Below are 26,450 nucleotides of genomic sequence, written 5' to 3' on the forward strand. Positions count from 1 at the left end.
ATTTTAACATTTTATAAAACATTACCTTTTTTTTTTTTTTTTTTTTTGTATACAAGATCGAGGCTCGTGAAAGAGCGAACATTAATCACACAGAAAGACAAACAGACACATAAAACAAATAACATCGGGAGCGGTAGACAAGATGGGGAGAGAGGGGGAAGGACACAAACACAACATTTGAGAGCAGGGACCGAGAGACATGGAGACATCGAGAGATCTGTGGGAGGGAGAGGGCTTTGGGGGGGAGGCATGTGAAGGGGGGGAGGCATGTGAAGGGGGGGGAGGCATTTGAAGGGGGGGGGGGGTGGGAGAGGTATAAACATATGGACACTGCCAGGATTTCCAGGAAATAAGTTGGAATTTCAAACAAGGTGGATCTGGGGTGAATTAGTGGGGGTAGAAAAGATCAAGGTTATGGATGGGGGAAGATAAGAGATGGTGGTGAACAGCTGTTTTAAAGACCTGGAGGGAGGAGAGGGATTGAAGGGAGTGTGGGAGTTTGTTCCACAGGCGGGAGAAAAGAGGAATGAAAGAGTGAAGGTGAGCAGACAGCCGAGATTTCGGCAGTTTAACCATCAGAGGGTTGCTGGCAGATCTTGTGCGACCTGTAGGAATATTTGGGGGACAGAGCACAGAGAGAGCTGGGGGAGCAAGGCCGGAGAGGAGTCGGTAGAAGACAGAAAGACCACCTACCTGCCTGCGGTGAGTGAGTGAAAGGCCCTCAGAGATAGCTTCATCGCGGGAGATTCCAATGATTTTGAAAGCTTTGGATTCAACAGCGTGAAGCCGAGCCAGGTGTGAGGCAGGAGCACCAGCCCATAGGGGAGAACAGTATTCCATTGAGCTGCGGATGAAAGCCTTGTATGTGGTGAGGAGCTCAGGTGTGCCGAGGAAGGACTTCGCACAACGGAGGATGCCCAGTCGGCGACTGGCTTTGGAGGCCAGCTTGGAAATGTGGTTTTCCCAAGAAAGATCATGGCAGATAGTGAGACCCAAAAGCTTGAGTGACAGAACTTCTTGGAGAGGATTGTTGAGAAAGTAGATGGGAGGGTTGTCCAGTCGATCTTTTCGGAGAGACATAGTAAGAGAGTGAGATTTGGCAGGATTGAAAGACATGTTCCACTTGTTTGACCAGTCTGTAATTTTGTCCAGGTCTTCAGAGAGTGAGGAGGCTGCAGACTGCCGATCTGAGGGAAGAGGAATGGAGCGGCAGAGAGTGGAGTCATCAGCAAAGAGATAGAGAGGATTTTCCAGAGAGTCAGAGAGATCATTGATAAAGACCAGAAAAAGCACAGGGCCCAGCACACATCCTTGGGGAACTCCAGCCTGAACAGGAAGGGGAGATGAGAGAAATCCATTCAGGGCCACACGTTGACTACGACCAGAGAGGAAGTCCGCAAGCCATGCATGGAGATTTCCATGGATACCATAGGAGGAGAGTTTGGTGAGCAGAGCTGGGTGCCAGACCGTATCAAAGGCCCTTGATATGTCAAAGGAGACAGCTCTGATTTCCTGTTTGGCATTGAGGACCTCCATCCATTGTTGAGACAGCAGAAGCAGCATGTCCAGAGTAGAGTGACCTGGTCTGAAACCAAATTGATGATCAGAGATCAAGCCATTGGAGAAGAGGAAAGATTTCATATCCGAAGCAATGATGGATTCCATGACTTTGCTGATAATTGGGAGCAGGCTGATTGGTCTGTAGTTGCAAGGATCTGTTTTTGCACCTTTTTTGTGTAAAGCGGTAATGTTAGCTGATTTCCAGGATGCTGGCAGATGACCTTGAGCAAAAGATAGGGTGAAAAGAACAGAGAGAGGGTGAGATAGAGCGGCAGAGCAGGATTTTAGGACCCGTGGGCTGATGCCGTCTGGTCCAGTTGCAGAATCAGAGTCGAGGTTTGACAAAAACTCCTCCACCTTGTCAGGAGAGAAGGACACAGAGTCCAGGAGCAGTTGGGTTCGACTGGGAAAGGTGGGAACAGAGAGAGATGGGTTTGGGACTAAGGATTTCGAGGCGAACACAGAGTTGAGGCATTCGGCTTTGTCACGTGCGATGTCAACTGTGTGGCCATTTGAGGTAAGGGAGGGGATGGAGGGGGAACAAACACCAGAAACGGATTTGACCAGACGCCACCAGGATTTGGAGGAAGGAGACAGGTTTGAGAGTTCATTCTTGAGTGAGGAGAGATAGTGCTTCCTGGCACTCCTGAGGGTAGACACACACTTGTTCCGAGCTTGGTGGAAGGAACTGAGATTTCCTTCAGTTGGATTAGCCTTCCAAGAGGCAAAGGCAAGTTGTTTCAGGGCAACTGCCTCACCACAAGATTCAGTGTACCATGGACGGGAGGAAGGGTAAGACAATTGAAGGCGAGATGGGATAAATCTGTGCATGAGAGAGATCAGTTTGCTTTGGAAGAATTCCCAGGAAGAATTGATGTCAGAGGCAGTGGAGATGGGAGACCAATCCAGACGATTGATGGCTGCTTGAAGACCGTCCCAGTTGGCCTGAGTGAAATGCCAGACTCGTCGACGCTGAGGAGGCTCTCTGAGAATGGCCAGAGAGATGTCCACTTTGACAAGCACATGATCAGAAGAACCGATTGGAGCAGAAGAAGAGCAGCAGACATTAGCAGGGAAGTTTGTCATAACCAAGTCTAGAAGAGAAGATACTCCATTGGCTGAGATCCGGGTCGGGAAATTGACAGATTGTGTCAATCCCAGTGAGTCACAAGCCGATCGTCCACCGACCGACACGCCGACCGACACGACACGTCACACGAGTCACAAGCCACAAGCCGACAAGCCGACCTTTTTCTCCAATGGAGGAATTAACTCACCTTTCTCTTTCAATTAAATGCACTTCCCAAAATGTGTGAATAGGGTGAGGGCAGGCCCAATGCTGAACCTCTCGAATAAATTTTCAGACACATGGAAAGGGAAAAAAAAGCTTGTGATATGACGCACCATATTTTTTGAGGATTTGAACTGAATATGAAAGAGATTTCAACTGAAAACACAGAACGAGGTTTGCTTTAGTTTCTCACAGCAAAAGATTTTCATTTGTTTTGGACTTTCAGCTAAGTTATGACAGAACGAAGTTTGGCAACAAAAACTTTTTTTTTTAACCTGAACTGCATCCTTCAAAACAATCATTGAACAAATGGGGAAAAGTGCAAATAACATGACAACCAAAAGTCTATGTTTCTGCTTGGATATTAAACCAAGGACCTTTTGTGTGTAAAGCAAACTTGATAACCATTACACCACAGAAACACATATTTACAAATAATGGTTACTGTTTACAACATTTGTTTTTATAAATCACACTTGAAAACTTTTTTTTCTCCAAAAGAGTTAAAATGGGAGTTTTAAACGTGATGAAGGTTGGTCCAGAATTTTTAAAACCCTCAGTTTTTTCGAGGATTAATCGGTTTACACAACCTGTTTTTAAATGGCCAAAAAACGTGAAAAACAAGAGGAAATTGGAAATTCAAACATTTTAAAATTGCTGACGAGGAGGCAAGCATTTTTTCAAATAAAAGCAAAATGTCTCTGCTCTGAATTGAAATGAGGACCTTTTGCATGTAAAACAAACATGATCAACACTACATGACAGAAACATGTATGTACATATCATGGTTACTTTTTACGACTTTTTTTTTTCAAATAAATAGCAGTGCTTCCGCATTCATTGGGTTAAAACATCTTTTTCTCCAAAAGAGGCAAAGTGGGAGTTTTAAATGCAAAGGAAGTTTGGACCAAAATTTTTAAAACACACAATTCCTTCAAAGATTAATCCAGTTCGCACACCAGTTTTTAAATCACCAAAGAACGTTAAAAACAAGAGGAAATTGGAAATTCAAACATTTTGGAATTGCTGATGAAGAGGCAAGCATTTTTCAAATTAAAAGCAAAATGTTTCTGCTCAGAATCGAACTGAGGACCTTGCACGTGTAGAGAGAATGTGATTACCACTACACTACAGAAACAGATGGAATCAATGGGAAGATTTCCAATATAAAAAATCATCCTTAATCCTTGCAAAATGAAAAATTCCAAGCGAATCACTTCCACAAAAGCGTTTTTTTTTGACTTTTCAATGATTTTAACATTTTATAAAACATTACCTTTTTCTCCAATGGAGGAATTTCCTCACCTTTCTCTTTGAATTCAATGCACTTCCCAAAATGCGTGATGAGGGGAGGCCCAATGCTGAACCTCTCGGATAAATTTTCAAAGACACGTGGAAAGGGAAAAAAAGCTTGTGATTTAATGCACCATATTTTTTGAGGATTTCAACTGAATATGAAAGAGATTTCAACTGAAAACACAGAACGAGATTTGCTTTAGTTTCACACAGCAAAAGGTTTTCATTTGTTTTGGACTTTCAACTAAGTTATGACAGAACGAAGTTTGGCAACAAAAACTTTCTTTTTTTTTTAACCTGAACTGCATCCTTCAAAACGATCATTGAACAAATGGGGAAAAGTGCCAATAACATGATAACCAAAAGTCTATGTTTCTGCTTGGTATCGAACCAAGGACCTTTTGCATGTAGAAGCAAATGTGATAACCACTACACTACAGAAACATGTATGCACATGACATGGTTACTTTTTACATGTTTTTTCAAATAAATAGCAGTGTTTCCGCATTCATTGGGTTAAAACATCTTTTTCTCTAAAAGAGGCAAAGTGGGAGTTTTAATTGTGAAGGAAGTTTGGACCAGAATTTTTAAAACACTCAATTTCTTCAAAGATTAATCGGTTTGCACAACCTGCATTTAAATCGCGAAAGAACGTTAAAAACAACAGGAAATTGGAAATTCAAACATTTTGTAATTGCTTATGAAGAGTCAAGCATTTTTCAAATTAAAAGCAAAATATTTCTGCTCAGAAGTGAACTGAAGACCTTTCATGTTGCAAAGCAAATCCAATTACCACCACACTACAGAAACAAATGAAATCAACAGGAAGTTTTCCAACATAAAAAAACATCATCTTTAGTCCTTGCAAACAAAAAACTTCCAAGGGAATCACTTCTGCATAAGGTTTTTTTTTTTTTGACTTTTCAATGATTTTAACATTTTATAAAACATTACAATTTTCTGCAATGGAGGACTCAACTCACCTTTCTCTTTCAATTCAAAGCACTTCCCAAATTGTGTGAATATGATGAGGGGAGGCCCAATGCTGAACCTCTCGAAGAAATTTTCAAAGACACGTGGAAAGGGAAAAAATGCTTGTGATTAAACGCACCATATTTTTTGAGGATTTCAACTGAATATGAAGAGATTTCAACTGCAAACACAGAACGAGATTTGCTTTAGTTTCTCACAGCAAAAGGTTTTCATTTGTTTTGGACTTTCAGCTAAGTTATGACAGAACGAAGTTTGGAAACAAAAACTTCTTTTTTTTTCACCTGAACTGCATCCTTCAAAACAATCATTGAACAAATGGGGAAAAGTGCAAATAACATGATAACCAAAATTCCATGTTTCTGCTTGGTATCAAACGAAGGACATTGAAGTGTGAAGCAAACATGATAACCAGTGCACCACAGAAACATGTGTTTACATATGATGGTTACTGTTTACAACATTTGTTTTGTATAAATCACACTTGAAAACATATTTTTCTCCAAAAGAGTTAAAATGGGAGTTTTAAAAGCGATGAAGGTTGGTCCAGAATTTTTAAAACCCTCAGTTTTTTCAAGGATTAATCGGTTTGTACAACCTGTTTTTAAATGGCCAAAGAACGTGAAAAACAAGAGGAAATTGGAAATTCAAACATTTTTTGATTGCTGACGAGGAGGCAAGCATTTTTTCAAATTAAAAGCAAAATGTCTCTGCTCCGAATTGAAATGAGGACCTTTTGCGTGTAAAACAAACATGATCAACACAACATGACAGAAAATGATTTGTATATGCAATGTCACTGTTCACAACATTAACAAAAATTGTTTTGTTTTGTTTCTGCATTCTTTGGGTGAAAACATATTTTTCTCTGAAAGAGGCAAAGTGGGAGTTTTAAATGTGAAGGAGGTTTGGACCAAAATTTTAAAAACACTCAATTTCTTCAAAGATTAATCGGTTTGCACAGCCTGTTGTTAAATCGCCAAAGATCGTTAAAACCAACAGGAAATTGGAAATTCAAACATTTTGGAATTGCTGATAAAGAGGCAAGCATTTTTCAAAATTAAAAGCAAAATGTTTCTGCTCAGAATTTAACTGAAGACCCTTCACGTGTTAAGTGAATGTGATTTCCATGACACTACAAAAACAGATGAAATAAATCGGAAGTTTTCCAACATAAAAAAATCATCTTTAGTTCTTGCAAAATGAAAACTTCCAAGGGAATCACTTCCGCAGAAGCTTCTTTTTTTTTAGACTTTTCAATGATTTTAACATTTTATAAAACATTACCTTTTTCTCCAATGGAGGAATTAACTCACCTTTCTCTTTCAATTCAATGCACTTCCCAAAATGTGTGAAGAGGATGAGGGGAGGCCAAATGCTGAACCTCTCGAAGAAATTTTCAAAGACACGTGGAAAGGGAAAAAATGCTTGTGATTAAACGCACCTTATTTTTTGAGGATTTCAACTGAATATGAAAGAGATTTCAACTGCAAACACAGAACGAGATTTGCTTTAGTTTCTCACAGCAAAAGGTTTTCATTTGTTTTGGACTTTCAGCTCAGTTATGACAGAACGAAGTTTGGAAACAAAAACTTTTTTTTCTTTACCTGAACTGCATCCTTCAAAACAATCATTGAACAAATGGGGAAAAGTGTAAATAACATGATAACCAAAATTTCATGTTTCTGCTTGGTATCAAACCAAGGACATTGAAGGTGAAGCAAACATGATAACCACTGCACCACAGAAACATGTGTTTACATAAAATGGTTACTGTTGACAACATTTGTTTTTATAAATCACACTTGAAAACATCTTTTTCTCTCAAAGAGTTAAAATGGGAGTTTCAAATGTGATGAAGGTTGGTCCAGAATTTTTAAAACCCTCAATTTTTTCGAGGATTAATCGGTTTGCACAACCTGTTTTTAAATGGCCAAAGAACGTGAAAAACAAGACGAAATTGGAAATTCAAACATTATTTGATTGTGAATGAGGAGGCAAGCATTTTTTAAAATTAAAAGCAGAATGTCTCTGCTCCGAATTGAAATGCTGACCTTTTGCGTGTAAAACAAACATGATCAACACTGCATGACAGAAAAGGATATGTATATGCAATGGTCACTGTTTATAACATTAAAAAACAAGAGCATTGTTTCTGCATTCTTTGGGTGAAAACATATTTTTCTCTGAAAGAGGCAAAGTGGGAGTTTTAAATGTGAAGGAAGTTTGGACCAAAATTTTTAACACACTCAATTTCTTCAAAGATTAATCGGTTTGCACAGCCTGTTGTTAAATCGCCAAAGAACGTTAAAAACAACAGGATATTGGAAATTCAAACATTTTGGAATTGCTGATGAAGAGGCAAGCATTTTTCAAATTAAAAGCAAAATGTTTCTGCTCAGAATTGAACTGAGGACCTTTCACGTGTTAAGTGAATGTGATTTCAACTACACTACAAAAACAGATGAAATCAATGGGAAGATTTCCAATATAAAAAATCATCTTTAGTACTTGCAAAATGAAAACTTCCAAGGGAATCACTTCCACAAAAGCGTTTTTTTTAGACTTTTCAATGATTTTAACATTTTATAAAACATTACCTTTTTCACCAATGGAGGAATCAACTCACCTTTCTCTTTCAATTCAATGCACTTCCCAAAATGTGTGAATACGGTGAGGGGAGGCCAAATGCTGAACCTCTCGAATAAATTTTCAAAGACACGTGGGAAGTAAAAAAAAGCTTTTGATTTAACGCACCATATTTTTGGGGATTTCAACAGAATATGAAAGAGATTTCAACTGAAAACACAGAACGAGATATGCTTTAGATTCTCACAGCAAAAGATTTTCATTTGTTTTGGACTTTCAGCTAAGTTATGACAGAACGAAGTTTGGCAACAAAAACTTTCTTTTTTTTAACCTGAACTGCATCCTTCAAAACAATCATTGAACAAATGGGGAAAAGTGCAAATAACATGACAACCAAAAGTCTATGCTTCTGCTTGGTATTGAACCAAGGTACCTCTAGTGTGCGAAGCAATACTTGATAACCATTACACCACAGAAACATATGTTTACATATAATGGTTACTGTTTACAACATTTGTTTTTATAAATCACACTTGAAAACATATTTTTCTCCAAAAGAGTTAAAATGGGAGTTTTAAAAGCGATGAAGGTTGGTCCAGAATTTTTAAAACCCTCAGTTTTTTCAAGGATTAATCGATTTGTACAACCTGTTTTTAAATGGCCAAAGAACGTGAAAAACAAGAGGAAATTGGAAATTCAAACATTTTTTGATTGCTGACGAGGAGGCAAGCATTTTTTCAAATTAAAAGCAAAATGTCTCTGCTCCGAATTGAAATGAGGACCTTTTGCGTGTAAAACAAACATGATCAACACAACATGACAGAAAATGATTTGTATATGCAATGTCACTGTTCACAACATTAACAAAAATAGCATTGTTTCTGCATTCTTTGGGTGAAAACATATTTTTCTCTGAAAGAGGCAAAGTGGGAGTTTTAAATGTGAAGGAGGTTTGGACCAAAATTTTAAAAACACTCAATTTCTTCAAAGATTAATCGGTTTGCACAGCCTGTTGTTAAATCGCCAAAGATCGTTAAAACCAACAGGAAATTGGAAATTCAAACATTTTGGAATTGCTGATAAAGAGGCAAGCATTTTTCAAAATTATAATCAAAATGTTTCTGCTCAGAATATATCTGAAGACCTTTCACGTGTTAAGTGAATGTGCTTTCCACGACACTACAAAAACAGATGAAATAAATCGGAAGTTTTCCAACATAAAAAAATCATCTTTAGTTCTTGCAAAATGAAAACTTCCAAGGGAATCACTTCCGCAGAAGCTTTTTTTTTTTAGACTTTTCAATGATTTTAACATTTTATAAAACATTACCTTTTTCTCCAATGGAGGAATTAACTCACCTTTCTCTTTCAATTCAATGCACTTCCCAAAATGTGTGAAGAGGATGAGGGGAGGCCAAATGCTGAACCTCTCGAAGAAATTTTCAAAGACACGTGGAAAGGGAAAAAATGCTTGTGATTAAACGCACCATATTTTTTGAGGATTTCAACTGAATATGAAAGAGATTTCAACTGAAAACACAGAACGAGATTTGCTTTAGTTTCTCACAGCAAAAGGTTTTCATTTGTTTTGGACTTTCAGCTACGTTATGACAGAACGAAGTTTGGCAACAAAAACTTTCTTTTTTTCACCGAAAATGCATCCTTCAAAACTATCATTGAACAAATGGGGAAAAGTGCAAATATCATGGGAACCAAAAGTCTATATTTCTGCTTGGTATCGAACCAAGGACTTTTTGCATGTGAAGCAAATGTGATAACCACTACACTACAGAAACATGTATGTACATGCCATGGTTACTTTTTACAACATGTTTTTTCAAATGAATAGCAGTGTTTCCGCATTCATTGGGTTAAAACATCTTTTTCTCCAAAAGAGGCAAAGTGGGAGTTTTAAATGTGAAGAAAGTTAGGACCAGAATTTTTAAAACACTCAATTTCTTCAAAGATTAATCGGTTTGCACAACCTGCATTTAAATCTCGGAAGAACGTTAAAAACAACAGGAAATTGGAAATTCAAAAATTTTGCAATTGCTGATCAAGAGTCAAGCATTTTTCAAATTAAAAGCAAAATGTTTCTGCTCAGAATTGAACTGAAGACCTTTCGCGTGTTAAGCGAACGTGATTACCACTACACTACAGAAACAGATGAAACAAGTTGGTAGTTTTTCCAATATAAAAAAATCATCTTTACTTCTTGCAAAATGAAAACTTCCAAGGGAATCACTTCCGCATAAGCTTTTTTTTTAGACTTTTCAATGATTTTAACATTTTATAAAACTACCTTTTTCTCCAATGGAGGAATTAACTCACCTTTCTCTTTCAATGAAATGCACTTCCCAAAATGTGTGAATTGAATGAGGGCAGGCCCAATGCTGAACCTCTCGAATAAATTTTCAGACACATGGAAAGGGGAAAAAAAGCTTGTGATTTGACGCACCATATTTTTGGAGGATTTGAACTGAATATGAAAGAGATTTCAACTGAAAACACAGAACGAGGTTTGCTTTAGTTTCTCACAGCAAAAGGTTTTCATTTGTTTTGGACTTTCAGCTAAGTTATGACAGAACGAAGTTTGGCAACAAAAACTTTCTTTTTTTCACCGAAAATGCATCCTTCAAAACTATCATTGAACAAATGGGGAAAAGTGCAAATATCATGAGAACCAGAAGTCTATATTTCTGCTAGGTATCGAACCAAGGACTTTTTGCATGTGAAGCAAATGTGATAATTTGATCATGTTTGTTTTACACGCAAAAGGTCCTCATTTCAATTCGGAGCAGAGACATTTTGCTTTTAATTTGAAAAAATGCTTGCCTCCTCGTCAGCAATCAAAAAATGTTTGAATTTCCAATTTCCTCTTGTTTTTCACGTTCTTTGGCCATTTAAAAACAGGTTGTACAAACCGATTAATCCTTGAAAAAACTGAGGGTTTTAAAAATTCTGGACCAACCTTCATCGCTTTTAAAACTCCCATTTTAACTCTTTTGGAGAAAAATATGTTTTCAAGTGTGATTTATAAAAACAAATGTTGTAAACAGTAACAATTATATGTAAACACATGTTTCTGTGGTGCAGTGGTTATCATGTTTGCTTCACACTTCAATGTCCTTCGTTTGATACCAAGCAGAAACATGGAATTTTGGTTGTCATGTTATTTGCACTTTTCCCCATTTGTTCAATGATTGTTTTGAAGGATGCAGTTCAGGTGAAAAAAAAAGAAGTTTTTGTTTCCAAACTTTGTTCTGTCATAACTTAGCTGAAAGTCCAAAACAAATGAAAACCTTTTGCTGTGAGAAACTAAAGCAAATCTCGTTCTGTGTTTGCAGTTGAAATCTCTTCATATTCAGTTGAAATCCTCAAAAAATATGGTGCGTTTAATCACAAGCATTTTTTCCCTTTCCACGTGTCTTTGAAAATTTCTTCGAGAGGTTCAGCATTGGGCCTCCCCTCATCATATTCACACAATTTGGGAAGTGCTTTGAATTGAAAGAGAAAGGTGAGTTGATTCCTCCATTGCAGAAAATTGTAATGTTTTATAAAATGTTAAAATCATTGAAAAGTCAAAAAAATAAATAAACCTTATGCAGAAGTGATTCCCTTGGAAGTTTTTTCTTTGCAAGGACTAAAGATGATGTTTTTTTTATGTTGAAAAACTTCCTGTTGATTTCATTTGTTTCTGTAGTGTGGTGGTAATTGCATTTGCTTTGCAACATGAAAGGTCTTCAGTTCAGTTCTGAGCAGAAATATTTTGCTTTTAATTTGAAAAATGCTTGACTCTTGATAAGCAATTACAAAATGTTTGAATTTCCAATTTCCTGTTGTTTTTAGCGTTCTTTCGCGATTTAAATGCAGGTTGTGCAAACCGATTAATCTTTGAAGAAATTGAGTGTTTTAAAAATTCTGGACTAACCTTCATCGCGTTTAAAACTCCCATTTTAACTCTTTTGGAGAAAAATATGTTTTCAAGTGTGATTTATAAAAACAAATGTTGTAAACAGTAACCATTATTTGTAAATATGTGTTTCTGTGGTGTAATGGTTATCAAGTTTGCTTCACACACAAAAGGTAACCTTGGTTCGATACCAAGCAGAAACATAGACTTTTGGTTGTTATGTTATTTGCACTTTTCCCCATTTGTTCAATGATTGTTTTGAAGGATGCAGTTCAGGTTAAAAAAAAGAAAGTTTTTGTTGCCAAACTTCGTTCTGTCATAACTTAGCTGAAAGTCCAAAACAAATGAAAATCTTTTGCTGTGAGAATCTAAAGCATATCTCGTTCTGTGTTTTCAGTTGAAATCTCTTTCATATTCTGTTGAAATCCCCAAAAATATGGTGCGTTAAATCAAAAGCTTTTTTTTTCTTCCCACGTGTCTTTGAAAATTTCTTCGAGAGGTTCAGCATTTGGCCTCCCCTCATTCAATTCACACATTTTGGGAAGTGCATTTAATTGAAAGAGAAAGTGAGTTAATTCCTCCATTGGAGAAAAAGGTAATGTTTTATAAAATGTTAAAATCATTGAAAGGTCTAAAAAAAAAGCTTATGCGGAAGTGATTCCCTTGGAAGTTTTCATTTTGCAAGAACTAAAGATGATTTTTTATATTGGAAAAACTACCAACTTATTTCATTTGTTTCTGTAGTGTAGTGGTAATCACGTTCGCTTGACACGTGAAAAGTCTTCAGTTCAATTCTGAGCAGAAACATTTTGCTTTTAATTTGAAAAATGCTTGACTCTTGATCAGCAATTGCAAAATGTTTGAATTTCCAATTTCCTGTTGTTTTTAACGTTCTTCCGCGATTTAAATGCAGGTTGTGCAAACCGATTAATCTTTGAAGAAATTGAGTGTTTTAAAAATTCTGGTCCTAACTTTCTTCACATTTAAAGCTCCCACTTTGCCACTTTTAGAGAAAAAGATGTTTTAACCCAATGAATGCGGAAACACTGCAATTCATTTGAAAAAACATGTTGTAAAAAGTAACCATGGCAGGTACATACATGTTTTTGTAGTGTAGTGGTTATCACGTTTGCTTCACATGCAAAAGGTCCTTGGTTCGATACCAAGCAGAAACATAGACTTTTGGTTGTCATGATATTTGCACTTTTCCCCATTTGTTCAATGATAGTTTTGAAGGAGGCATTTTCGGTGAAAAAAAGAAAGTTTTTGTTGCCAAACTTCGTTCTGTCATAACTTAGATGAAAGTCCAAAACAAATGAAAACCTTTTGCTGTGACAAACTAAAGCAAACCTCGTTCTGTGTTTTCAGTTGAAATCTCTTTCATATTCAGTTCAAATCCTCAAAAAATTTGGTGCGTCAAATCACAAGCTTTTTTCCCCTTTCCATGTGTCTGAAAATTTATTCGAGAGGTTCAGCATTGGGCCTGCCCTCACCCTATTCACACATTTTGGGAAGTGCATTGAATTGAAATAGAAAGGTGAGTTGATTCCTCCATTGGTGAAAAAGGTAATGTTTTATAAAATGTTAAAATCATTGAAAAGTCCAAAAAAAACGCTTTTGTGGAAGTGATTCCCTTGGAAGTTTTCATTTTGCATGTACTAAAGATGATTTTTTATATTGGAAATCTTCCCATTGATTTCATCTGTTTTTGTAGTGTAGTTGAAATCACATTCACTTAACACGTGAAAGGTCCTCAGTTCAATTCTGAGCAGAAACATTTTGCTTTTAATTTGAAAAATGCTTGCCTCTTCATCAGCAATTCCAAAATGTTTGAATTTCCAATTTCCTGTTGTTTTTAACGTTCTTTGGCGATTTAACAACAGGCTGTGCAAACCGATTAATCTTTGAAGAAATTGAGTGTGTTAAAAATTTTGGTCCAAACTTCCTTCACATTTAAAACTCCCACTTTGCCTCTTTCAGAGAAAAATATGTTTTCACCCAAAGAATGCAGAAACAATGCTCTTGTTTTTTAATGTTATAAACAGTGACCATTGCATATACATATCCTTTTCTGTCATGCAGTGTTGATCATGTTTGTTTTACACGCAAAAGGTCAGCATTTCAATTCGGAGCAGAGACATTCTGCTTTTAATTTTAAAAATGCTTGCCTCCTCATTCACAATCAAATAATGTTTGAATTTCCAATTTCGTCTTGTTTTTCACGTTCTTTGGCCATTTAAAAACAGGTTGTGCAAACCGATTAATCCTCGAAAAAATTGAGGGTTTTAAAAATTCTGGACCAACCTTCATCACATTTGAAACTCCCATTTGAACTCTTTGAGAGAAAAAGATGTTTTCAAGTGTGATTTATAAAAACAAATGTTGTCAACAATAACCATTACATGAAAACACATGTTTCTGTGGTGCAGTGGTTATCATATTTGCTTCACCCTTCAATGTCCTTGGTTTGATACCAAGCAGAAACATGGAATTTTGGTTATCATGTTATTTACACTTTTCCCCATTTGTTCAATGATTGTTTTGAAGGATGCAGTTCAGGTAAAGAAAAAAAAGTTTTTGTTTCCAAACTTCGTTCTGTCATAACTGAGCTGAAAGTCCAAAACAAATGAAAACCTTTTGCTGTGAGAAACTAAAGCAAATCTCGTTCTGTGTTTGCAGTTGAAATCTCTTTCATATTCAGTTGAAATCCTCAAAAAATATGGTGCGTTTAATCACAAGCATTTTTTCGCTTTCCACGTGTCTTTGAAAATTTCTTCGAGAGGTTCAGCATTTGGCCTCCCCTCATCCTCTTCACACATTTTGGGAAGTGCATTGAATTGAAAGAGAAAGGTGAGTTAATTCCTCCATTGGAGAAAAAGGTAATGTTTTATAAAATGTTAAAATCATTGAAAAGTCTAAAAAAAAAAAAGCTTCTGCGGAAGTGATTCCCTTGGAAGTTTTCATTTTGCAAGAACTAAAGATGATTTTTTTATGTTGGAAAACTTCCGATTTATTTCATCTGTTTTTGTAGTGTCATGGAAATCACATTCACTTAACACGTGAAAGGTCTTCAGTTAAATTCTGAGCAGAAACATTTTGCTTTTAATTTTGAAAAATGCTTGCCTCTTTATCAGCAATTCCAAAATGTTTGAATTTCCAATTTCCTGTTGGTTTTAACGATCTTTGGCGATTTAACAACAGGCTGTGCAAACCGATTAATCTTTGAAGAAATTGAGTGTTTTTAAAATTTTGGTCCAAACCTCCTTCACATTTAAAACTCCCACTTTGCCTCTTTCAGAGAAAAATATGTTTTCACCCAAAGAATGCAGAAACAATGCTATTTTTGTTAATGTTGTGAACAGTGACATTGCATATACAAATCATTTTCTGTCATGTTGTGTTGATCATGTTTGTTTTACACGCAAAAGGTCCTCATTTCAATTCGGAGCAGAGACATTTTGCTTTTAATTTGAAAAAATGCTTGCCTCCTCGTCAGCAATCAAAAAATGTTTGAATTTCCAATTTCCTCTTGTTTTTCACGTTCTTTGGCCATTTAAAAACAGGTTGTACAAACCGATTAATCCTTGAAAAAACTGAGGGTTTTAAAAATTCTGGACCAACCTTCATCGCTTTTAAAACTCCCATTTTAACTCTTTTGGAGAAAAATATGTTTTCAAGTGTGATTTATAAAAACAAATGTTGTAAACTGTAACAATTATAGGTAAACACATGTTTCTGTGGTGCAGTGGTTATCATGTTTGCTTTACACTTCAATGTCCTTCGTTTGATACCAAGCAGAAACATGGAATTTTGGTTGTCATGTTATTTGCACTTTTCCCCATTTGTTCAATGATTGTTTTGAAGGATGCATTTTCGGTGAAAAAAAAAGAAGTTTTTGTTTCCAAACTTCGATCTGTCATAACTTAGCTGAAAGTCCAAAACAAATGAAAACCTTTTGCTGTGAGAAACTAAAGCAAATCTCGTTCTGTGTTTGCAGTTGAAATCTCTTCATATTCAGTTGAAATCCTCAAAAAATATGGTGCGTTTAATCACAAGCATTTTTTCCCTTTCCACGTGTCTTTGAAAATTTCTTCGAGAGGTTCAGCATTGGGCCTCCCCTCATCATATTCACACAATTTGGGAAGTGCTTTGAATTGAAAGAGAAAGGTGAGTTGATTCCTCCATTGCAGAAAATTGTAATGCTTTATAAAATGTTAAAATCATTGAAAAGTCAAAAAAAACAAAAACCTTATGCAGAAGTGATTCCCTTGGAAGTTTTTTCTTTGCAAGGACTAAAGATGATGTTTTTTTTTATGTTGGAAAACTTCCTGTTGATTTCATTTGTTTCTGTAGTGTGGTGGTAATTGCATTTGCTTTGCAACATGAAAGGTCTTCAGTTCAGTTCTGAGCAGAAATATTTTGCTTTTAATTTGAAAAATGCTTGACTCTTGATAAGCAATTACAAAATGTTTGAATTTCCAATTTCCTGTTGTTTTTAGCGTTCTTTCGCGATTTAAATGCAGGTTGTGCAAACCGATTAATCTTTGAAGAAATTGAGTGTTTAAAAAATTCTGGACTAACCTTCATCGCGTTTAATACTCCCATTTTAACTCTTTTGGAGAAAAATATGTTTTCAAGTGTGATTTATAAAAACAAATGTTGTAAACAGTAACCATTATTTGTAAATATGTGTTTCTGTGGTGTAATGGTTATCAAGTTTGCTTCACACACAAAAGGTAAACCTTGGCTCGATACCAAGCAGAAACATAGACTTTTGGTTGTTATGTTATTTGCACTTTTCCCCATTTGTTCAATGATTGTTTTGAAGGATGCAGTTCAGGTTAAAAAAAAGAAAGTTTTTGTTGCCAAACTTCGTTCTGTCATAACTTAGCTGAAAGTCCAAAACAAATGAAAATCTTTTGCTGTGAGAATCTAAAGCATATCTCGTTCTGTGTTTTCAGTTGAAATCTCTTTCATATTCTGTTGAAATCCCCAAAAATATGGTGCGTTAAATCAAAAGCTTTTTTTTTCTTCCCACGTGTCTTTGAAAATTTCTTTGAGAGGTTCAGCATTTGGCCTCCCCTCATTCAATTCACACATTTTGGGAAGTGCATTTAATTGAAAGAGAAAGTGAGTTAATTCCTCCATTGGAGAAAAAGGTAATGTTTTATAAAATGTTAAAATCATTGAAAAGTCTAAAAAAAAAGCTTATGCGGAAGTGATTCCCTTGGAAGTTTTCATTTTGCAAGAACTAAAGATGATTTTTTATATTGGAAAAACTACCAACTTATTTCATCTGTTTCTGTAGTGTAGTGGTAATCACGTTCGCTTGACACGTGAAAAGTCTTCAGTTCAATTCTGAGCAGAAACATTTTGCTTTTAATTTGAAAAATGCTTGACTCTTGATCAGCAATTGCAAAATGTTTGAATTTCCAATTTCCTGTTGTTTTTAACGTTCTTCCGCGATTTAAATGCAGGTTGTGCAAACCGATTAATCTTTGAAGAAATTGAGTGTTTTAAAAATTCTGGTCCTAACTTTCTTCACATTTAAAGCTCCCACTTTGCCACTTTTAGAGAAAAAGATGTTTTAACCCAATGAATGCGGAAACACTGCTATTCATTTGAAAAAACATGTTGTAAAAAGTAACCATGGCAGGTACATACATGTTTTTGTAGTGTAGTGGTTATCACGTTTGCTTCACATGCAAAAGGTCCTTGGTTCGATACCAAGCAGAAACATAGACTTTTGGTTGTCATGATATTTGCACTTTTCCCCATTTGTTCAATGATAGTTTTGAAGGAGGCATTTTCGGTGAAAAAAAGAAAGTTTTTGTTGCCAAACTTCGTTCTGTCATAACTTAGCTGAAAGTCCAAAACAAATGAAAACCTTTTGCTGTGACAAACTAAAGCAAACCTCGTTCTGTGTTTTCAGTTGAAATCTCTTTCATATTCAGTTCAAATCCTCAAAAAATTTGGTGCGTCAAATCACAAGCTTTTTTTCCCCTTTCCATGTGTCTGAAAATTTATTCGAGAGGTTCAGCATTGGGCCTGCCCTCACCCTATTCACACATTTTGGGAAGTGCATTGAATTGAAAGAGAAAGGTGAGTTGATTCCTCCATTGGTGAAAAAGGTAATGTTTTATAAAATGTTAAAATCATTGAAAAGTCTAAAAAAAACGCTTTTGTGGAAGTGATTCCCTTGGAAGTTTTCATTTTGCATGTACTAAAGATGATTTTTTATATTGGAAATCTTCCCATTGATTTCATCTGTTTTTGTAGTGTAGTTGAAATCACATTCACTTAACACGTGAAAGGTCCTCAGTTCAATTCTGAGCAGAAACATTTTGCTTTTAATTTGAAAAATGCTTGCCTCTTCATCAGCAATTCCAAAATGTTTGAATTTCCAATTTCCTGTTGTTTTTAACGTTCTTTGGCGATTTAACAACAGGCTGTGCAAACCGATTAATCTTTGAAGAAATTGAGTGTGTTAAAAATTTTGGTCCAAACTTCCTTCACATTTAAAACTCCCACTTTGCCTCTTTCAGAGAAAAATATGTTTTCACCCAAAGAATGCAGAAACAATGCTCTTGTTTTTTAATGTTATAAACAGTGACCATTGCATATACATATCCTTTTCTGTCATGCAGTGTTGATCATGTTTGTTTTACACGCAAAAGGTCAGCATTTCAATTCGGAGCAGAGACATTCTGCTTTTAATTTTAAAAATGCTTGCCTCCTCATTCACAATCAAATAATGTTTGAATTTCCAATTTCGTCTTGTTTTTCACGTTCTTTGGCCATTTAAAAACAGGTTGTTCAAACCGATTAATCCTCGAAAAAATTGAGGGTTTTAAAAATTCTGGACCAACCTTCATCACATTTGAAACTCCCATTTGAACTCTTTGAGAGAAAAAGATGTTTTCAAGTGTGATTTATAAAAACAAATGTTGTCAACAATAACCATTACATGAAAACACATGTTTCTGTGGTGCAGTGGTTATCATGTTTGCTTCACCCTTCAATGTCCTTGGTTTGATACCAAGCAGAAACATGGAATTTTGGTTGTCATGTTATTTGCACTTTTCCCCATTTGTTCAATGATTGTTTTGAAGGATGCATTTTCGGTGAAAAAAAAAGAAGTTTTTGTTTCCAAACTTCGATCTGTCATAACTTAGCTGAAAGTCCAAAACAAATGAAAACCTTTTGCTGTGAGAAACTAAAGCAAATCTCGTTCTGTGTTTGCAGTTGAAATCTCTTCATATTCAGTTGAAATCCTCAAAAAATATGGTGCGTTTAATCACAAGCATTTTTTCCCTTTCCACGTGTCTTTGAAAATTTCTTCGAGAGGTTCAGCATTGGGCCTCCCCTCATCATATTCACACAATTTGGGAAGTGCTTTGAATTGAAAGAGAAAGGTGAGTTGATTCCTCCATTGCAGAAAATTGTAATGCTTTATAAAATGTTAAAATCATTGAAAAGTCAAAAAAAAAAAAAAACCTTATGCAGAAGTGATTCCCTTGGAAGTTTTTTCTTTGCAAGGACTAAAGATGATGTTTTTTTTTATGTTGGAAAACTTCCTGTTGATTTCATTTGTTTCTGTAGTGTGGTGGTAATTGCATTTGCTTTGCAACATGAAAGGTCTTCAGTTCAGTTCTGAGCAGAAATATTTTGCTTTTAATTTGAAAAATGCTTGACTCTTGATAAGCAATTACAAAATGTTTGAATTTCCAATTTCCTGTTGTTTTTAGCGTTCTTTCGCGATTTAAATGCAGGTTGTGCAAACCGATTAATCTTTGAAGAAATTGAGTGTTTAAAAAATTCTGGACTAACCTTCATCGCGTTTAAAACTCCCATTTTAACTCTTTTGGAGAAAAATATGTTTTCAAGTGTGATTTATAAAAACAAATGTTGTAAACAGTAACCATTATTTGTAAATATGTGTTTCTGTGGTGTAATGGTTATCAAGTTTGCTTCACACACAAAAGGTAACCTTGGTTCGATACCAAGCAGAAACATAGACTTTTGGTTGTTATGTTATTTGCACTTTTCCCCATTTGTTCAATGATTGTTTTGAAGGATGCAGTTCAGGTTAAAAAAAAGAAAGTTTTTGTTGCCAAACTTCGTTCTGTCATAACTTAGCTGAAAGTCCAAAACAAATGAAAATCTTTTGCTGTGAGAATCTAAAGCATATCTCGTTCTGTGTTTTCAGTTGAAACCTCTTTCATATTCTGTTGAAATCCCCAAAAATATGGTGCGTTAAATCAAAAGCTTTTTTTTTCTTCCCACGTGTCTTTGAAAATTTCTTCGAGAGGTTCAGCATTTGGCCTCCCCTCATTCAATTCACACATTTTGGGAAGTGCATTTAATTGAAAGAGAAAGTGAGTTAATTCCTCCATTGGAGAAAAAGGTAATGTTTTATAAAATGTTAAAATCATTGAAAAGTCTAAAAAAAAAGCTTATGCGGAAGTGATTCCCTTGGAAGTTTTCATTTTGCAAGAACTAAAGATGATTTTTTATATTGGAAAAACTACCAACTTACTTCATCTATTTCTGTAGTGTAGTGGTAATCACGTTCGCTTGACACGTGAAAAGTCTTCAGTTCAATTCTGAGCAGAAACATTTTGCTTTTAATTTGAAAAATGCTTGACTCTTGATCAGCAATTGCAAAATGTTTGAATTTCCAATTTCCTGTTGTTTTTAACGTTCTTCCGCGATTTAAATGCAGGTTGTGCAAACCGATTAATCTTTGAAGAAATTGAGTGTTTTAAAAATTCTGGTCCTAACTTTCTTCACATTTAAAGCTCCCACTTTGCCACTTTTAGAGAAAAAGATGTTTTAACCCAATGAATGCGGAAACACTGCTATTCATTTGAAAAAACATGTTGTAAAAAGTAACCATGGCAGGTACATACATGTTTTTGTAGTGTAGTGGTTATCATGTTTGCTTCACATGCAAAAGGTCCTTGGTTCGATACCAAGCAGAAACATAGACTTTTGGTTGTCATGATATTTGCACTTTTCCCCATTTGTTCAATGATAGTTTTGAAGGAGGCATTTTCGGTGAAAAAAAGAAAGTTTTTGTTGCCAAACTTCGTTCTGTCATAACTTAGATGAAAGTCCAAAACAAATGAAAACCTTTTGCTGTGACAAACTAAAGCAAACCTCGTTCTGTGTTTTCAGTTGAAATCTCTTTCATATTCAGTTCAAATCCTCAAAAAATTTGGTGCGTCAAATCACAAGCTTTTTTTCCCCTTTCCATGTGTCTGAAAATTTATTCGAGAGGTTCAGCATTGGGCCTGCCCTCACCCTATTCACACATTTTGGGAAGTGCATTGAATTGAAAGAGAAAGGTGAGTTGATTCCTCCATTGGAGAAAAAGGTAATGTTTTATAAAATGTTAAAATCATTGAAAAGTCTAAAAAAAAAAAGCTTCTGCGGAAGTGATTCCCTTGGAAGTTTTCATTTTGCAAGAACTAAAGATGATTTTTTTATGTTGGAAAACTTCCGATTTATTTCATCTGTTTTTGTAGTGTCATGGAAATCACATTCACTTAACACGTGAAAGGTCTTCAGTTAAATTCTGAGCAGAAACATTTTGCTTTTAATTTTGAAAAATGCTTGCCTCTTTATCAGCAATTCCAAAATGTTTGAATTTCCAATTTCCTGTTGGTTTTAACGATCTTTGGCGATTTAACAACAGGCTGTGCAAACCGATTAATCTTTGAAGAAATTGAGTGTTTTTAAAATTTTGGTCCAAACCTCCTTCACATTTAAAACTCCCACTTTGCCTCTTTCAGAGAAAAATATGTTTTCACCCAAAGAATGCAGAAACAATGCTATTTTTGTTAATGTTGTGAAAAGTGACATTGCATATACAAATCATTTTCTGTCATGTTGTGTTGATCATGTTTGTTTTACACGCAAAAGGTCCTCATTTCAATTCGGAGCAGAGACATTTTGCTTTTAATTTGAAAAAATGCTTGCCTCCTCGTCAGCAATCAAAAAATGTTTGAATTTCCAATTTCCTCTTGTTTTTCACGTTCTTTGGCCATTTAAAAACAGGTTGTACAAACCGATTAATCCTTGAAAAAACTGAGGGTTTTAAAAATTCTGGACCAACCTTCATCGCTTTTAAAACTCCCATTTTAACTCTTTTGGAGAAAAATATGTTTTCAAGTGTGATTTATAAAAACAAATGTTGTAAACTGTAACAATTATATGTAAACACATGTTTCTGTGGTGCAGTGGTTATCATGTTTGCTTTACACTTCAATGTCCTTCGTTTGATACCAAGCAGAAACATGGAATTTTGGTTGTCATGTTATTTGCACTTTTCCCCATTTGTTCAATGATTGTTTTGAAGGATGCATTTTCGGTGAAAAAAAAAGAAGTTTTTGTTTCCAAACTTCGATCTGTCATAACTTAGCTGAAAGTCCAAAACAAATGAAAACCTTTTGCTGTGAGAAACTAAAGCAAATCTCGTTCTGTGTTTGCAGTTGAAATCTCTTCATATTCAGTTGAAATCCTCAAAAAATATGGTGCGTTTAATCACAAGCATTTTTTCCCTTTCCACGTGTCTTTGAAAATTTCTTCGAGAGGTTCAGCATTGGGCCTCCCCTCATCATATTCACACAATTTGGGAAGTGCTTTGAATTGAAAGAGAAAGGTGAGTTGATTCCTCCATTGCAGAAAATTGTAATGCTTTATAAAATGTTAAAATCATTGAAAAGTCAAAAAAAAAAAAAAACCTTATGCAGAAGTGATTCCCTTGGAAGTTTTTTCTTTGCAAGGACTAAAGATGATGTTTTTTTTTATGTTGGAAAACTTCCTGTTGATTTCATTTGTTTCTGTAGTGTGGTGGTAATTGCATTTGCTTTGCAACATGAAAGGTCTTCAGTTCAGTTCTGAGCAGAAATATTTTGCTTTTAATTTGAAAAATGCTTGACTCTTGATAAGCAATTACAAAATGTTTGAATTTCCAATTTCCTGTTGTTTTTAGCGTTCTTTCGCGATTTAAATGCAGGTTGTGCAAACCGATTAATCTTTGAAGAAATTGAGTGTTTAAAAAATTCTGGACTAACCTTCATCGCGTTTAAAACTCCCATTTTAACTCTTTTGGAGAAAAATATGTTTTCAAGTGTGATTTATAAAAACAAATGTTGTAAACAGTAACCATTATTTGTAAATATGTGTTTCTGTGGTGTAATGGTTATCAAGTTTGCTTCACACACAAAAGGTAACCTTGGTTCGATACCAAGCAGAAACATAGACTTTTGGTTGTTATGTTATTTGCACTTTTCCCCATTTGTTCAATGATTGTTTTGAAGGATGCAGTTCAGGTTAAAAAAAAGAAAGTTTTTGTTGCCAAACTTCGTTCTGTCATAACTTAGCTGAAAGTCCAAAACAAATGAAAATCTTTTGCTGTGAGAATCTAAAGCATATCTCGTTCTGTGTTTTCAGTTGAAATCTCTTTCATATTCTGTTGAAATCCCCAAAAATATGGTGCGTTAAATCAAAAGCTTTTTTTTTCTTCCCACGTGTCTTTGAAAATTTCTTCGAGAGGTTCAGCATTTGGCCTCCCCTCATTCAATTCACACATTTTGGGAAGTGCATTTAATTGAAAGAGAAAGTGAGTTAATTCCTCCATTGGAGAAAAAGGTAATGTTTTATAAAATGTTAAAATCATTGAAAAGTCTAAAAAAAAAGCTTATGCGGAAGTGATTCCCTTGGAAGTTTTCATTTTGCAAGAACTAAAGATGATTTTTTATATTGGAAAAACTACCAACTTATTTCATCTGTTTCTGTAGTGTAGTGGTAATCACGTTCGCTTGACACGTGAAAAGTCTTCAGTTCAATTCTGAGCAGAAACATTTTGCTTTTAATTTGAAAAATGCTTGACTCTTGATCAGCAATTGCAAAATGTTTGAATTTCCAATTTCCTGTTGTTTTTAACGTTCTTCCGCGATTTAAATGCAGGTTGTGCAAACCGATTAATCTTTGAAGAAATTGAGTGTTTTAAAAATTCTGGTCCTAACTTTCTTCACATTTAAAGCTCCCACTTTGCCACTTTTAGAGAAAAAGATGTTTTAACCCAATGAATGCGGAAACACTGCTATTCATTTGAAAAAACATGTTGTAAAAAGTAACCATGGCAGGTACATACATGTTTTTGTAGTGTAGTGGTTATCACGTTTGCTTCACATGCAAAAGGTCCTTGGTTCGATACCAAGCAGAAACATAGACTTTTGGTTGTCATGATATTTGCACTTTTCCCCATTTGTTCAATGATAGTTTTGAAGGAGGCATTTTCGGTGAAAAAAAGAAAGTTTTTGTTGCCAAACTTCGTTCTGTCATAACTTAGCTGAAAGTCCAAAACAAATGAAAACCTTTTGCTGTGACAAACTAAAGCAAACCTCGTTCTGTGTTTTCAGTTGAAATCTCTTTCATATTCAGTTCAAATCCTCAAAAAATTTGGTGCGTCAAATCACAAGCTTTTTTTCCCCTTTCCATGTGTCTGAAAATTTATTCGAGAGGTTCAGCATTGGGCCTGCCCTCACCCTATTCACACATTTTGGGAAGTGCATTGAATTGAAAGAGAAAGGTGAGTTGATTCCTCCATTGGTGAAAAAGGTAATGTTTTATAAAATGTTAAAATCATTGAAAAGTCTAAAAAAAACGCTTTTGTGGAAGTGATTCCCTTGGAAGTTTTCATTTTGCATGTACTAAAGATGATTTTTTATATTGGAAATCTTCCCATTGATTTCATCTGTTTTTGTAGTGTAGTTGAAATCACATTCACTTAACACGTGAAAGGTCCTCAGTTCAATTCTGAGCAGAAACATTTTGCTTTTAATTTGAAAAATGCTTGCCTTTTCATCAGCAATTCCAAAATGTTTGAATTTCCAATTTCCTGTTGTTTTTAACGTTCTTTGGCGATTTAACAACAGGCTGTGCAAACCGATTAATCTTTGAAGAAATTGAGTGTGTTAAAAATTTTGGTCCAAACTTCCTTCACATTTAAAACTCCCACTTTGCCTCTTTCAGAGAAAAATATGTTTTCACCCAAAGAATGCAGAAACAATGCTCTTGTTTTTTAATGTTATAAACAGTGACCATTGCATATACATATCCTTTTCTGTCATGCAGTGTTGATCATGTTTGTTTTACACGCAAAAGGTCAGCATTTCAATTCGGAGCAGAGACATTCTGCTTTTAATTTTAAAAATGCTTGCCTCCTCATTCACAATCAAATAATGTTTGAATTTCCAATTTCGTCTTGTTTTTCACGTTCTTTGGCCATTTAAAAACAGGTTGTGCAAACCGATTAATCCTCGAAAAAATTGAGGGTTTTAAAAATTCTGGACCAACCTTCATCACATTTGAAACTCCCATTTGAACTCTTTGAGAGAAAAAGATGTTTTCAAGTGTGATTTATAAAAACAAATGTTGTCAACAATAACCATTACATGAAAACACATGTTTCTGTGGTGCAGTGGTTATCATGTTTGCTTCACCCTTCAATGTCCTTGGTTTGATACCAAGCAGAAACATGGAATTTTGGTTATCATGTTATTTACACTTTTCCCCATTTGTTCAATGATTGTTTTGAAGGATGCAGTTCAGGTAAAGAAAAAAAAGTTTTTGTTTCCAAACTTCGTTCTGTCATAACTGAGCTGAAAGTCCAAAACAAATGAAAACCTTTTGCTGTGAGAAACTAAAGCAAATCTCGTTCTGTGTTTGCAGTTGAAATCTCTTTCATATTCAGTTGAAATCCTCAAAAAATATGGTGCGTTTAATCACAAGCATTTTTCCCTTTCCACGTGTCTTTGAAAATGTATTCGAGAGGTTCAGCATTTGGCCTCCCCTCATCCTCTTCACACATTTTGGGAAGTGCATTGAATTGAAAGAGAAAGGTGAGTTAATTCCTCCATTGGAGAAAAAGGTAATGTTTTATAAAATGTTAAAATCATTGAAAAGTCTAAAAAAAAAAAGCTTCTGCGGAAGTGATTCCCTTGGAAGTTTTCATTTTGCAAGAACTAAAGATGATTTTTTTATGTTGGAAAACTTCCGATTTATTTCATCTGTTTTTGTAGTGTCATGGAAATCACATTCACTTAACACGTGAAAGGTCTTCAGTTAAATTCTGAGCAGAAACATTTTGCTTTTAATTTTGAAAAATGCTTGCCTCTTTATCAGCAATTCCAAAATGTTTGAATTTCCAATTTCCTGTTGGTTTTAACGATCTTTGGCGATTTAACAACAGGCTGTGCAAACCGATTAATCTTTGAAGAAATTGAGTGTTTTTAAAATTTTGGTCCAAACCTCCTTCACATTTAAAACTCCCACTTTGCCTCTTTCAGAGAAAAATATGTTTTCACCCAAAGAATGCAGAAACAATGCTATTTTTGTTAATGTTGTGAAAAGTGACATTGCATATACAAATCATTTTCTGTCATGTTGTGTTGATCATGTTTGTTTTACACGCAAAAGGTCCTCATTTCAATTCGGAGCAGAGACATTTTGCTTTTAATTTGAAAAAATGCTTGCCTCCTCGTCAGCAATCAAAAAATGTTTGAATTTCCAATTTCCTCTTGTTTTTCACGTTCTTTGGCCATTTAAAAACAGGTTGTACAAACCGATTAATCCTTGAAAAAACTGAGGGTTTTAAAAATTCTGGACCAACCTTCATCGCTTTTAAAACTCCCATTTTAACTCTTTTGGAGAAAAATATGTTTTCAAGTGTGATTTATAAAAACAAATGTTGTAAACTGTAACAATTATATGTAAACACATGTTTCTGTGGTGCAGTGG

The 26,450-nt window shown here is 35.2% G+C and overlaps 9 non-coding genes across 9 annotated transcripts; 7 read left to right on the forward strand and 2 right to left on the reverse strand.

The window, feature by feature from the left end:
* Positions 1-9,449: 9,449 nt before the first annotated feature.
* TRNAV-CAC (transfer RNA valine (anticodon CAC)) lies at positions 9,450-9,522 on the reverse strand. The gene has a single exon. It is a non-coding gene; the product is annotated as a tRNA-Val (tRNA).
* Positions 9,523-9,817: 295 nt separating this feature from the next.
* On the reverse strand, positions 9,818-9,890 carry TRNAV-AAC (transfer RNA valine (anticodon AAC)). The gene has a single exon. It is a non-coding gene; the product is annotated as a tRNA-Val (tRNA).
* Positions 9,891-12,373: 2,483 nt separating this feature from the next.
* TRNAV-GAC (transfer RNA valine (anticodon GAC)) lies at positions 12,374-12,446 on the forward strand. The gene has a single exon. It is a non-coding gene; the product is annotated as a tRNA-Val (tRNA).
* A 295-nt stretch (positions 12,447-12,741) lies between these two features.
* On the forward strand, positions 12,742-12,814 carry TRNAV-CAC (transfer RNA valine (anticodon CAC)). Its single transcript has one exon. It is a non-coding gene; the product is annotated as a tRNA-Val (tRNA).
* A 4,123-nt stretch (positions 12,815-16,937) lies between these two features.
* Positions 16,938-17,010, forward strand: TRNAV-GAC (transfer RNA valine (anticodon GAC)). The gene has a single exon. It is a non-coding gene; the product is annotated as a tRNA-Val (tRNA).
* Positions 17,011-17,305: 295 nt separating this feature from the next.
* Positions 17,306-17,378, forward strand: TRNAV-CAC (transfer RNA valine (anticodon CAC)). Its single transcript has one exon. It is a non-coding gene; the product is annotated as a tRNA-Val (tRNA).
* Positions 17,379-20,553: 3,175 nt separating this feature from the next.
* On the forward strand, positions 20,554-20,626 carry TRNAV-CAC (transfer RNA valine (anticodon CAC)). Its single transcript has one exon. It is a non-coding gene; the product is annotated as a tRNA-Val (tRNA).
* A 2,810-nt stretch (positions 20,627-23,436) lies between these two features.
* Positions 23,437-23,509, forward strand: TRNAV-GAC (transfer RNA valine (anticodon GAC)). Its single transcript has one exon. It is a non-coding gene; the product is annotated as a tRNA-Val (tRNA).
* A 295-nt stretch (positions 23,510-23,804) lies between these two features.
* On the forward strand, positions 23,805-23,877 carry TRNAV-CAC (transfer RNA valine (anticodon CAC)). Its single transcript has one exon. It is a non-coding gene; the product is annotated as a tRNA-Val (tRNA).
* Positions 23,878-26,450: the final 2,573 nt, after the last annotated feature.

Source organism: Myxine glutinosa, chromosome 3 (genome assembly GCF_964187855.1).
Source record: "Myxine glutinosa chromosome 3, kmMyxGlut1.1, whole genome shotgun sequence".
In the NCBI taxonomy this organism is placed as follows: Eukaryota; Metazoa; Chordata; class Myxini; order Myxiniformes; family Myxinidae; genus Myxine; species Myxine glutinosa.